This window comes from Phaenicophaeus curvirostris, chromosome 22, assembly GCF_032191515.1.
Source record: "Phaenicophaeus curvirostris isolate KB17595 chromosome 22, BPBGC_Pcur_1.0, whole genome shotgun sequence".
Classification (NCBI taxonomy): Eukaryota; Metazoa; Chordata; class Aves; order Cuculiformes; family Cuculidae; genus Phaenicophaeus; species Phaenicophaeus curvirostris.
The window spans coordinates 983,463-998,319 of record NC_091413.1 but is presented as its reverse complement, the minus strand read 5'-3'; the positions used below and the strand labels follow the sequence as shown (position 1 = coordinate 998,319).

Below are 14,857 nucleotides of genomic sequence, written 5' to 3'. Positions count from 1 at the left end.
GGGTAAAGCAGGGTGCAGCCAAAAGCTTAAATGGTGCCAGGTTAACTCTCTGCTCTCTCCAGTCCTTTCCATCCATCCTTTCAGTGTCCAAGGAGGCTCTGGCGCTGCTGGGATTTTTCCCACGAGCCACGAGAGGGCCCAGATGCTGCAGCTCTGCCTGAGACAGAGAAAGCGAGAAGCAGATCCTGAAGTACAAGCAGCCCAGTCTGTACTGCTGGCTTCATTCTCATTTCTTCTGCTTTCCAGCAGCCCGTTTCCTCACCTTGGATAGAGCAAGCAGATTGGATTCATTCCCAATATCCAGGGAAAATAAACCCTTGCTGCTGGGACTTTTCCTTTTGCACATCCTCTAAAGGTTGTTTCAGTGACTCCCCTCCCATCACCCAGCTGGGACACCCCTGGTGGGCATCTCCGCAGCTCATGAACCTCACAGCCACTTGCAGCTAATTACTAGCAGCTCTCTTCTCTTTCTCATCACTTAAACACATTCTTTATTATAAATAGAGGAGAGTAGATTTCTGAGCTCAGCCGTGCACTCCAAGCAAGGCAGCTGCACGGCTTCCGTGCTCCTCGCTAGCAAAGCATCATCCCCAGGAAAACCGAATGTCTTATCTGTAAGATGTAAAACTCCTACCCTCGGCTGGCTCAGCCCCAAGTGCCTCTCAGAGATGCGGACCCGATGCCTATATAGAAAATCATCTCCTGGGATGCTGTGCAACTGGTGGCTGGACATTTCTGCTCTGTGATAGCCCAGGGAACGGTCCCACTGCCGGGGACCTGGTGCCTGGTTACAAGAGAGATCCAATGGCTTCAGAAACACACATCACGTTTGTTCAGACCAATGCTTATGGCAATAAGTAGGTCAGGAGAGGAAATTATGACTCTCTGTTTCAAAGTCCATCTGTCCTGCTGGACAACGCCTGGGAGAGCGACCGCCAGCACAAGGAGCACCAGGGCTGCAGAGCTCGCTGAGCCGCTTGGACTGCCGGCTGCTGCTGCTCAGTGAGAAACAGCACCGGTGCCTTTTCCCAGCATCACATTTTCCTTTATTAATAAAAGAATTTTTAAATGCCTCATTATTTGTTATTGCAGAAGGAGAATTTCCATTTCCTGAGTGTTTTGGACCTCAAAACCTGCCTGTTTCCTCTTTGGCATGTATGGCTGCAAGCAAGCGCAAGCTGGCACACCGAGAACTTTGTTTTAAACTCCAGGCCAGCTAAGCGCAAGTTTGAACCTTCACAGTTCAGATTTACAAGACCAGAAGGTTTTTGTCCTGTGCTGCTGGTCGGGCAGCATCCACATCCAGACTGGACACTTTGGTTTCTCAAACGCCTATGGAAGGTGGACGGGTCAGGTCTCCGGAGCTCACACCATGCACTTTGTGGCTACCTCCCAAATTCCAGAATCATTTCCTAGCAAGGATTCTCCCGAAGTAAATTAAACCTGTCAAATCTGTATTTCCAAAAGAATCTGCACTTACATCTGCAGTATCATATACACACACATATGTAACTTCTACCTTTAATGTTTTTTTTCTCTGAAAAAACTCTATAAGCTTTGAAAACCTTTTTTTTTTTCCTTTTTGTAGGGAATTGACCTGCAATATGACAAAACCATAAACAAAAGTTGCTGCATTTTGTTTGACCAAAACAAAAGAAAACCACTAGTGTCTCAATAGATTAAATTTGGCATTAAATAAGTTGTATTGAACTCTAAAGGGATAACCCTGCAGCTCCTCAGTGGGGAGAATTCTCACCCCAGTCCAAGGGTGAGGGAGGTACTTCAAGCTCGAGGCTCTATCCCCTCCCTCTGGCCGTAATGGAATTAAACGGCTGCTGGGAAAGGGCCACTGCAAGCCCTGAGCTGGATTCATCCACTTCAAAGAGGAACTCTGCATAATTACACTCTAAAAATCAAGTTGCTGTACCATATCTCCATTGAGCCAGCTGAGATGCCCTGAGATTCTGAGCTACTCTTTTTTTAGACCCACTACAACACAACCCATTCAATAAAGTTCACACAATATTCTATCAAGAACAAGCACTCCTGGTAATCCAAGGGTAATAAGAAAACATGACTTAATCTAGTAGAGAATGTGAGCAGTTTAGTGTGGAAACACCAGAACTGCGTGGGTCCTACAGACACTTCTGCTGAGGGAGCTGAACTGGAGTTGATCCTCAGCACAGAAGGACATGGAGCTGTTGGAGTGAGCCAAGAGGAGGCCACGGAGATGATCCAAGGGCTGAAGCATCTCCCAAACAAGGACAGGCTGAGAGAGTTGGGGTTGTTCAGCCTGGAGAAGAGAAGGCTCCAAGGAAACATTAGAGCAGCTTCCAGTGCTGAAGGAGGCTCCAGGAAAGCTGGGGAGGGGCTCTTGATCCGGGAGGGCAGGGATAGGATGAGAGGGAATGGTTCTCAGCTGAAAGAGGGGAGATTGAGATAAGATCCTAGGAAGGATCTCATTCTCCTGTGAGGGTGGGGAGGCCCTGGCCCAGGTTGCCCAGAGAAGTTGTGGCTGCCCCATCCCTGGAGGTTTGTTGCCTCCTCCAAGACAAGGGAATTATTGTTCCGGTGAAACTGTCACCAGGGTCTTCCCAGGAGTCTCCCTGACCCAAGGAGAGACTCAAAACAATGTCTGCAACACCTTCATCAAAATGAGAAGTGAAGGGCTTGTTGGGATCGCTCCTTCCCTGCTGGAATGTGTGCAGATACCTGCCAGATCAGCGCGAGTTACTTCTCTCGGCTGTGGAAATGTTCTGGAGGGAGGAACATCTGCACAAGATAACAGCTACATGGTTCCACACACATAACTTGCTCTGCTGGGCACCCTCCACGCAGCTTCCAGTAAGGGGTGGGACAAAGCCTTCCATCAAATGTTCTTACTCCACTCAGAACACACATTTATTCCTTTTGATGTCGTAGGATTCCCCATTTCCTTTGCCCACGGCAAGGCTCGGCCAGACTCCAGCCCCCATCCCTGAGACGTTCCCCGCTTTCTGCCTGCTCCTAGACTCTGCCGCTGGTTCCCACCAAGGTCCTTGCTCTTTGCTGCTCAGCCCAATTCATTTGCAGCTTTGGCAAGTCCCCCTTTGTCTTCCCGCAGGACGGGTCAGGCCGTTCAGCCCAGCTGTTTCTTCACAAAGGTTCCCCTCACTCTTTACAGCTTTGCTCCCACTTAAGGCAAAGGCAACAGCCTGCGGCTCTGAGAGCAACCTCAGACTCCCAACCTCTGCCATAAAACCTTATGGACTATAAATATCACTCAATAGCAGAGAGAATTCTTCTTTGACACACTGTATAATGGATGCAATATAAAAATATACTGTGCTTGGCAGGCTTTCCAAGGCTTCCCTTTGGGAGCTCAGCAAACGGGCTGGTGGTTGATGACTTTTTTTTTTCCACCGTATGGCCAAGGCAGCATTTCACGGAAAGACGGGACGATGGCTCTCCTGGGAAAGAACCTGTATTCCTCTTACGGAGAAGCTGAAGAGACTACCTTCAAAGTTTCCACATCTTTCAAGTGACCTCAGCTCCATGAGATCACGGATGTGGTTGCCAAGGCTGGGTGTACGAAGGTGTGAATGCCAGCGGCAGTTGTGTCCCATCATTAATTGCTTCTTGCAGAGAAGCCTGTGCCAGGGCCATCTTCGGCTGCATCCCCCCACGGCACCCAGCCCGTTGCTGCTGAATGGACCCCGGTTATGCCTCCTGCTCTCGAGGCAAAGCTCCCAAGGCTGAGCAGGACTTATTGCCACGTATCCAAGGAGATAAGGCAGCAAGAACGCCTGGAGCTTTGTCCTCACTTGTTACATCGTCCAGATCCAAAGCCAATGAGATCCACACGGAATCAAGGGAAAAAATGATCAAAATCTAGCTGGAGGGCTCAAAAGCAGCACTGTAAAGCTGTGAAGAGTTCAGATAGGGACTGAGGATGAGCGAATGGCTCTGAATGCCAGATGCACTGCGCACTGCGGGGCAGGAGATCTGGGCTCCAGCCTCGCCGCATCGCCTCCCCAGGGCCAAGTCACGTAACCTGCCATTCCAATCCCTCCAGCTAAAACATCAAACAATGTACCTGCTCTGGGATCCCTTCTCGCTGCGACGCTGACCGCATCCAAGCTTGTTAGTGGCTTTACGAGCTGCTATGTGTATGTGGCAGAGTACGGCTCGTCTGCGGACCTCGCTCTCCTGGACACGAAATCAGCCCCAACACTTGCTTCTCCCACTCGCAGTTAAACAGAATATAACCAGGATAAAGAAATCAAAGGTCTCTTCTGCTCTCATTTAAAAAAGGAAAAAAACCTTGACTTTAATGTACTTATTCCTGTTCTATAACATTGCATCCACAAGAGCCAATTCCTCTCCCCTCCGTAGCTGCCAGTGAAATCCAGCTGCCTTGGTTTACGCGAGGGTTGCAAAATGAGAGAACTCAAGTGAATGTGAGATACACTGAAGCTACAAAATATGAATTACGGCCTTCTTTGAAAGCCAAAAGCTTTGATGAAACCATATTGAGTGGACACTGATGATGACCCAGCAGAGGATGCTCAGCTGGGGAAATAAGACTTGACAACACATTCCCAGGAGCAGCAATTACAGAGGAAAAGGCCCTGTTGCCAAAGTAAGAAGTGAGAGGTTCAGGCACGGGGAGGATTGGTTTGACATTCAGCTCTTCCGCTGATTGGGTTTAAACTTACCCATCTGGATCAGAAGCCTCAGGAGCCGCCCTCTATTCAATAGAACCCTAAACCCACGCACCCTTCAAAGCCCTGAAGCTGCTCCTTCCACCATTTTTTTGGCTGGAACAGAGTCAAAAGTGCTGAAATACCATAAAAAAAGATTATGACCTCGGGTAAAAGGGTTATAACCAGAACGGTCAGCAAGAACCATCTTTCTGTGCCCAGTGTTTTTAGGCACTGTGCCGAACTGGGATTGTACACCACGTTAAGGCAGATAGAGCCCCTTTTTGAGGCTTACATACCCGCTACCCTTGCACAAGCAGCAGGATCCATCTTATTCTAAAGTACTGGAAAATTTTTCCCTGGGGAAAAAGAAATCCCTTTGTCTCCATATAATTAAGTTCAATACTGCAAAGCGTCCTAGGGGGGAAGGATTTTGTGAGGATCTCAAGAGCTGCAGTAACGTTTATAGTACAGGATGTCTGTGTTAAGCTATCGATCACTGATCTCATTATTTATATTTCCCTACAAAAGCCACTCCTGTTCCCAGATGCACAATAGGTGTCAAGAGTAAGAACCTTGGAAAAGAAATGGAAAAAGTTACAATAGCAAATGGCTTGTTTATGCCATAATTGGTATTAGGCAATTAATGGTGGGCTGGAACATCACATTGCCTCCGAAAACAAAAAGCAATGCTGTTTAAAGAACATTTAATGAGCATGTTTTATGTTGTCCTCAGCAAGTTTACTGCCAAGCCACAAAAGACATAGACACACATTTCCTTTTGTCTCTAATGAAAGGGTCACTGCTACTTGCTCCCTGTTAAATTCACAAGTTTAAAAGAAAGGGCAAATGTAACATTTTAAACTTGAAATTCACCTTCTCTCTCCCTTAAGTTCGAAGATGTTTGCTTGACAGAGCGAGTTCCAGCACCGTGCGGGTTGTCAGAATTAGAGGCAAAGCAAACACCTCTAAGCAGAGAGACAGAGTTCAGTGACCGCCTGCCACAGAGATCTATTGTATCACTCCGATAACCAGATCCTCCAAATGTTTGACATTCCAACATCTTCCCTATTAACGAGGTGAAATCCTGAGCAAGTGGGAAAAACGAAGGCAGAAATGATGTATTTATTTGCCAGGAGTCAGTATTCTGCTGTGCAATTCAGGGCAGCTTCCCAGACCGCAACGGAGGCGGATAATGCCTAAATCATCTTAAACCAGAGAAATTACCTGATCCGCTGTTTCCCAAAGCCCATTTTCTCCATCCGTTTCTCCTACGCGTTTCAAACATAGCTGCTCTCTGCTGTTATATTAAAAAAGGTCAAAGCAAATACGCTGCGTTTCCAGCCACGGAAAGTTGCAGTGCCCCAGGATGGACAATGATGGCACAACCATCTCTATCCCCTGCGACCAGAGTCCTTTCTCCCCTTATCTCCTGCAGCCTGAAGCACGCGCGGATACTTTGCAATTCCCACACCGCCTGCGCAGAGCTGAGCTCCCACCTCCTCCCAGACCCAGCCATGGCCCACACGGATGCGCAGGATGCTACAAGCACAAAGGAATGAACTTCAAAAGGGTTAAAAAATGGTGCTTTCACAGAGCTGAAGAAAAATATATGGGGGTGCATCAAACACCTACAGCACCTCACACAAACAGATCCCGTCACACTGCCTGCATGGTCCACGTTCTATTTTTAACCATTTCTTCAGTTTAAAACTGGGCATTTCTGAAGAGCATATCTGGTTACGCTAGAGACCGCAAAGTGAAAAGCCTTATTGTCACATAAGTACAAAACCATCGCTGGCATTCTTTCCCTTAAATCCTGGGAGTTTTCTAAGGATTCATTTTACAAGTTAAACGTAGAAGATAATTTTCCAGGCAAGTTTATCGAGGCAAATCATAACAAATACAAATCAAAACACACTATTTGACTTTCCTACATATGCTGGTTTGAGGGCTGCACAAGCCCACTACTTAACAGTTAAAAAGAAGCCTGATAACATCCGAGATAGCAGTAAATTGTTAGAATTAAAGCCTCTCATGATGGACATGTACAGTAGAGGAAGCGATGGACAATTTGCAGCTGGTAAAGAGAGGCATCCTCTAATGACTGACATCTGGCACCCATTATCCCAGCATCTGCTGTACTGAAACCCAATATGCCTCACAAAACACAATGGTATGTGAGGAAAGGCACAATATCTCCTGGATTCTCTTTAACAGCTTCAGTGCTGCCTGTCCCCTTTGTCCACTGCACCCTGTATCATTAAACCAGCAGAAGGAACCCCACGTCCTACCAACTGTCTGCATTTATTACACAGGACTGCATCATTCTGGTCCTTTGATCTCTGACAATCAGATCAGGACCAGGAATCAGCAGAACTAACTCCTATTATTGATGATTCAAAACAGCTCCTGGCCAGAAGAGCCAAGAGCTGGTTTGGACCTCGGGTAATGATCTACCTAGTCTTTAAGAAAGCCACTTATAGCTATACATATATATAAAATAATCTCAATTTATCTGCAAGCACGGGCTATTTGACTAGTGCGAGGACAGGAGGAGGGGAAACAGTTTTAGGCTGAAAGAGAGGACACTGAGAGAGATTATAGGAAGAAATATTTTCCTGTGAGGGTGGGGCGGCCCTGGCCCAGGTCGCCCAGAGCAAGACAAGAGCCAACAGTGATGACAGCATCCTAAAAGCCACAGCCCGCCGGGCTTTTCAGCTCAAGTCCCAGAATAAATGGAAAGTCAAACACAAACGCATTACTTCAGAGAGCAGCTCAGGGCCAGCAGCCCCGCCGTCTGGCCCGCGAGTGTGCGAGACAGCCACGCCGTGGAGAAGGGAGACAATTTGGCCTTCTTGGCACCCCTGCGCAGGGCCGCCTGCTGCTCTGGTGTTGAGTGGAGGATTTCCAGATTCAACTATGGGTTTATTTGCTTGGGGAGGCGGGAAGAAGGACCCTTAATGTGCATTCGCATGCGGCAAACTAGAAACACCTGTAGGTCTTCAAAACAGTTTTTTGGCTGGTGTATAGAGACCGAGGGTCCAACAGGTGCCCCTGCAGCCAACAGGAATGAAAAGGGGTTACGGAGGCCCCACGAACATTGAATTATGCAAAGAAAAACCATCTGCACAGCTACACGCAGCACATGTGTCCGTGTGTGCAAGTCAGCCACGAGAAACTGAAGTCCTATAAAAACGAAGCACGTCTGGGAGGAAAGCAACCACACTGGGACTGGGAAATTTCACCCCAGAATAGCCAGGGCTGCTCGGACCATCCTTTTGGTCCAAAGCTGCTTCTGCGCCTGCCCCCAGCAGCTGGCACTCCTGGCTTCAGGGGGGGAATCAGCCACAGAGCCTGGAGACGACAACAGAGCTCCAGCGCCTGCACGGCACGGCTGGGGCCCCCGCCGATCCCCGCAAACTCCGAAGTGGTGCCAACCCATCACTACCAGTAAGAGCACTGGGCGCAGTTCGCATCTAGTGGGCTGGGGCAGCCGTAGCTCAGAGCAGAGCAGGGTCTGGACTCGGCTTCCTAGGAAGCGTGGGGATGCCTGAGGGCTCTGTGTGCTTGTGTACGGCTGGGAAGACTCCTCGGCCAGGTAAACCGTCACTGCACTGCAAATCCTTTCCATGATGCCTGTGAGGCGACTGTTAAAATGCAATACATATTTTAAAATACCTGCTATAGCTGTACAAACCACAGTACCTTTTGTCTTATCATCAGGACTCACGGGCCCAGGTTGCCCAGAGCAGGGGTGGCTGCCCCATCCCTGGAGAGGTTCAAGGCCAGGTTGGATGGGGCTTGGAGCCCCTGATCCCGTGGGAGGTGGTGGGACTGGATGGGCTTTGAGGTCCCTTCAACCCAAACCATTCCATGATCCTACGATACGATTCTATGATATCCTACCATTCCTTTTCAAGCGCACACATATTTATGCACTACAGCGTTAATTTAAAACTAACCCATCTGCAATCAGTGAACACAGGCAAAACACCCAGGAAACCTGAGGCTAAAACAGAACAAAGAATCTCCCTAAGCTTGTTTTTTGAACCTGGTGCCACATTCTCAGGGAAGAAGGGATACAATTTTCCATTTAAATTTTGTGAAGTACCTAGCAGTAAAAAGTGCTTGTAACAAACTCCTTTGCTGGCTGCTGCCACCCTGGAATTGTTTCTCTGGGTTTTCAGTGGGAGATTCCCCTCCTTCTCCTCCACTATCAAACCACTCGGTCTGGGTTACGCCTGCACAGAACAGTGAGCGTCAGCCCAAGTCAGAAACCTGCATAGCACCACAGGAATGCACAAGCACTTGAACTGGGATCAAGGAAAGTGTCCTCCCTTTCTCACATAACTCTTATTAATTAAACCCATGGAGCACGAACCTTCCAAGAATCCTCCCAGAAAAAAAAAAAAGGCATTTGTAAGGACTGGGATCTCGACATGTGTTTGTTTCTTGAATTATTGCACACATTGTACTGTAGCACCGAGACCACAGAGCCGAGAAGAGGGGAGAGACTGAAACACAACAAATGAAGCAGAAATTAAAGGCAAACCTGTGGCTGAGGTGGAGATAAGGAGCTGGTTAAGAGATGTTATCAGCTGCTAGAAGCCACGGTGTTAAAAAGATGCCTTGGAAAAAATGGCACGTAATGCATTAAAAAGTTTTCTCTATCCTTTCCAAACACAGAAATTGAAAGCAGAACATCCTGACAATTTATTACAGATCACACCATGTATTTAAGCATAAATTAATTCTAAACATTCCAGGAAGGTTTGCAGCTCTGCTTATCGGTTCGACTTGGCCTTCCCTCCTCACTTTACTTGCTATAGCACCTATTTTGGCTGAAGCCCATTCCCTTGTGCCTGTGGCTGGTGTGGATCCTTCTGCCACCAGTTTTCATGGGATGAAAACAAGGTAGGATCACAGAAAACAAGGTAGGATCACAGAAAACAAGGTAGGATCACAGGTCCTAGAGTTAACCTGCCTTGTGTCCTTTCCCTTCCATAACACAAACCAGCCAAAGGCCAAGGCGAAAGCTGCTAAGGTGGGCAGCAGGAGACAGAAGAAGCCCATCTCAGACGTGCCGGCTCTGCTGCATGGGCTGAACTGGGCTATGGTTCGCTCCCATCCTCTCTCCTTCCAAGATCCCAGCCAGCTGGCTGAGCCCTTGTAAGCTCGGGATGGCCCTTGGCTACCTGACCTGGGGATTGTCTCGTCCTCTCCAGTAACAGTCCAAGGATTCAGCATTAATTCAGTCTACTTGGCATCCACGTATCAAATTCCTCTTATTCCCAATTACACGACGGGATCCCAGTGGTCCATTTTCAGACTGGAGTATTTTTCATTGCTTGGAATCTGTTCTCCTATATAAATATCCCCTGACTCACCTCCATGCTCTGACTTTCAAGAGATGGTTTATGAGAAGAAATTACTTAGGGTGGACTACATAGCTCTCAAAAATGTCCAGTTCTTAGGACCCAGCTCTTGCTCAACTTCGCAAGTCGCTGGGGTTTTGCAGACACAAACCCCCTCTTTTTAATTGGTCACAGCTGGCTGCAAACCTGCACGGAAATCCTTGCGAGGAGATTAGGACGGGGCTGACATTTCACCATGGTGCTGGCACTGTGATAATGAAGGAGGTGATCATGGGAGGGGCCGAGGAGTTTCAATCCTCACTGAAAGGAAAACACACACCCCTTTGAAGATGCCATCCAGTACTTCACATGACTTGGCCCAAGGTACGAAGCCCTCAACTCGCAGTGTGGATTTGGTCTTCTCCAGATGGCACAATAAGCAGTTTCCTTCCAAGCTTTTTTTACCCCTGACAGATCGTAATGTGAGGAGCAGTAAAGATCTATATGAGAATTCCAAACCAGTGCAATGTCAGTGATAGGATTCCTCGCTTGCTTATTTGCCAAAATCTAAGCAGAGGGCTATAACTCATCTAAAGAACTTGAGCCATGCATTTTCTGTCACCCAATATAATCACCTCTTTTAAATGATAATGAAATCCTTAATTCTTGGGCTCAACCCAAGGAAAGCTTGAAAAGAACAAAGAAAGCCATATTTTGAAATCACTAAAGCCTTTAAAGATTTCAGTCTCTTAAACTAGAAGCTTTCTTCACCCACTATCATGTTCCTTTAAACAAACATGTCAGTAATATTTTTGCCTATGCATATGTTCCACCACTCATCAACAAAGCTGGACAACTTTAAATGTGTCAGCGTACGTCCAAAAGGCTGTTTGCTGTACTCCAGTTCACCTTTGGAAACTCAGATCCTACGAACTATGAAGTTATTCATAGAGTAACTGCCCTGCATTTACATCCAGATTTGTAAAGCTGAGGTCGTGCCAGGCAGCTGGAGATAAACGCTGCTCTGTGCGTCTCAGCGAGGACGCTGGACCCTGACAATCCCCTGCACACGGTAGTCGAGGAAACTTGGGTCTGCAGGTACAGCCCCAGCTGTCCCCCCAGTCCCAGTACATTTTCCCTTTTCTTCAAAGCTCACTTCACAACAGATTTAGTTAGGGTTGTTTAATTGAATAAACCCCGACACAGCCTTGGCTCATTTCCTCTCACCAGCTTTTTCAAAGGGTTCAGTGCTACCTGTTTGCCAGCTATTAAATACCTAACACTTGGCTGACGGACAAGCAGATAGTGCAGGACAAGGCTGAGCTCTGCACAAGCCGTCCTTGTTCCACTCTTTCTGAGCCAAAAGGAGAGAAAATCCCGGCAGGCAGAGCTGCAGATCGGCAGAAACCTCCTTTGAGCTCAGGCTGTTTCCCTCTGCAGCAGAAGGTGAACCCTTTGAATCAGGAGGCCGTTTATAAATAAAAGTATTGGGACTTCTTGGCTGTTGGAGAAGTGTTCTGCTTAATTTAGCCCTGGTATTATTAACAGTGGATTCTCTCCAAAGAGCTGCCAGCTGAAGAACAATTGCTGCTATTTAATCCCGCAAAGGGATTTTAAACCACCCTTGTGAACTGTAAACCCATGAAACATTGAACACAATACGTTGCTCCTGTCATTCTGAAACTGGCTCTGGGGTTCCCTTGGACCAGGGAAGTCACTCAAGTCCGTACAAGCGTTATCGCACGTGCACACTCGCTGGTGGCATCTTTCCATCTCAGAAAAAAAGCAGCTGGTTCCTGGATCCAAGATGAGTTTACAAGGTGCTTTCAGTTGCTTGCAAAGACAAAACCTTTCCCTTTTTGACTTCAAAACCTACGAGGGCTTTGCAGCCCTGCATTACCTTTAGAAAATCACTCTCCAGTCCACTCAGCAAACCCTTCTCACCCACCCGTGCCCTAACACACCCCAAAGGCTTCCAGCCGAACAGCTCCAAGAGATTAGGAGGAGAAATAGGGTCATTAGTCAATCAAACAACACTGAGGGCATGTCAAATGCATGTGTAAATGAGGGCAGTGCTCTAAAAGAGAGAGAGAATAATGGTCTCCACCAAGCCATTTCAGCTGGCCTTGCAAAAGCAGACACTAATCAAGGAGCTGACCTCTCCTTTGTGCAAAGTTAAAGAAGGTTGGGTCTGCCCTATCCTTCCAAACACAGCCGGGCTAATTAGGAAGGTCCCGGCCCTACAGCGAAGCTTCGTTCCCACACCAGAGCCCCAGCGGCCGAGTGTGGCTGAGACGATCCACTCCACCGTGAAGTCTGCAGTGAGCGAACGCTGAAGGCCGGCAGCTGATTTCCAGTACGAGCCGCAAATAACCACAACCCTTGTGCTCCCCGTCCCGTGGCCGGATGGTCCCTGCCTCGGCCGCGCGACCCTCCCGGCGGGCAGAGGCCTCGGGCCCTGCCAGAGCCGCTCCGCCGCGCTCCCTCGGGCACACGGAGTTCACCAGAACCAGGCCCCGCAGCGTCGGGTGGTCTGAGCATCCCAGGGCTGGCTTGGAGCGGAGCCCAGGTTCTCCCACACCCCCTCCCTCTGAGCCCTCTACAGAAAGGTCATTTGTGCCCACACTCAAAGGAGGGAGCTCCTAAAGAGTCTCAGCCCAAACCAAAGCTCAAACACTCCATTTACAACCCTTTCATCTACCAGACGTGGAAGATAAAGCAGTTTAGGACAACCCAGCTGCTTTCTCCGCTCAGAAACAGCCTGCGCAGTCGCTCTAGCCCTGTACAGCTCAACCTCCACCTCTGGTTTGCGGCACCAGCAAAGCCCCATTCGTGGCAGGGAGGAGATGCCACGTTGCCGGAGCCGGGGGGCAGGGAAGAGAAGAGAAATTCCTGTGCTGACAGCACCCTACAGGATCAAAAAGCCACTGAGATCCAAGAGGCAACAGAAAACACGTCGAAAGCCGGACGGGTAAACAAGATGCACAGCAGAGCTTCCTGAAAAACCATGGGCAGTGCTACCACAAGTTGTCTTCGAAGTGAGAGGCTTCATGCCCAAATATTATCGCTTTCAACAGCTGAGGAGAGCAGGAAAGCCAGCATCTCACCCCTGGAAGCCAGACAGATTGGGTACCGCCTGCTCTCCAGCCAGGGTAAACACAGGATTGCTGCTGCTCTCAGCCAGCCAGTAAAAATATCCCATGCTGAAAGGTTTGATAGGAGTCCGGCCAGGACAGGGAACGTCCTGCCTCTAAAACAAACACATCTCTGTTTCTTTCCAGAAAAGAAAAAGCCATACCATTAAGATCAGACACAGAGATTTTTGGAAGACAAATGACATTGTGGAATATCGCTGAAGCAACTTCATTCACTCTCAGCTATTTTCACAGAATCATAAAGTCATAGGGTGGTTTGGGTCCTTAAAGCCCATCTCGTCCCACCACTGCTCTGGGCAACCCGGGCCAGGGCCTCCCCACCCTCACAGAAAAACATTTCTCCCTAAGATCTTATCTCAATCTCCCCTCTTTCAGCTTAAAATCACACCCCTCATCCTCTCCCTGCCCTCCCTGATCAAGAGCCCCTCCCCAGCTTTCCTGGAGCCTCTTTCAGCGCTGGAAGCTGCTCTAAAGACTCCTTGGACCCTTCTCTTCTCCAGGCTGAACAACCCCAACTCTCTCAGCCTGTCCTCCTGCAGGAGAGGCTCCAGCCCTCAGATCACCTACGTGGCCTCCTCTGGCCTCACTCCAGCAGATCCATGCCCATCAGAAGCCCTCTGGACATCAGAAACCCTCTGAACAGCAGCCAAATTCATCCCAGTCAGATGCTAAATAGCTCCATTTTGGTTTTCAAGAAGGTATCAGCATCTCAAATATCACCAGAGCTTCTGTTATAGCTGACAGAGGAGGAAAAATGATTCACTGATTAACCATTGTGCACCTTTCCTTCTTAAATCTAACATACAGCACCAGTGTTGACTAACCACCACAGAACTTAACCCCCCAGAGTGAAAAAGAAGATGAGAATCCAGACAATTGAGTTTCCTCCAGGAATTTGTCCAAAGAAGTATTTACCAAAAAAATAATTTAGACTAGTCAACATGAAATGAAGATGAAGGGAAGGATGAGTTTGTGGCCGGGATCTTCCTGTATCCTCAGTCAGCACATTCTCTGTGGCAAAGACCGTGGCTTTTGAAAAATCATATGAATAATGAAAAGCATCAGGAGACAGATTAAAAAAAAAGTCAATTCTCTGCCAGCTAGAGCTAAAACAGCATTTTCATTGGTCTTTGAGTTTTTCAGGAGCAACATCTGTTTCAAAGCAGGATGGAAACAAAGGTTAAAACTTGAAAGCTAGGAAAGCTTTCTGAAGATGCTTGTGAAGTAACTAATTCTGCAAAGTAAACACTTTCCCCAGGCAATTATACCTACACCTATTATACATGTTATATCTATAGATTTATCTTTCCATCATCTGCAGACAATGAAAATGCTCCACCACCTGCAGAGCCTGCAGCCGTGGGGTTGGGGTCCGTCTGCTGGAGCAGCAGAGGCTTGGAGAAAGCAGCCCAAGAACATCAGCCACTCTTCTTGTCGATCTGATGGTGGCGTTCATGCCCACCACGTGCCCCGTCCAAAAAATTCACCGAGGATACACAACGATATTGCTGCCCTTTCTCTCCACACACATTTGCTCTTACTGTACGAGAACCACTCAAGCTTTTAGTGGCTGTTTTGTCTATAGCCCTACCACATCAGGAAATCTCTGAATTACCAACACAGGAAACCAAATAAACTTCAGGAGAGAATTTGTACATTGCAC

The 14,857-nt window shown here is 48.0% G+C and overlaps 1 protein-coding gene across 1 annotated transcript in view; it reads right to left on the bottom strand.

The window, feature by feature from the left end:
* Positions 1–14,857, bottom strand: part of MEGF6 (multiple EGF like domains 6) — a 78,592-nt gene that overhangs the window by 49,505 nt on the left and 14,230 nt on the right. The window lies entirely within an intron of this gene.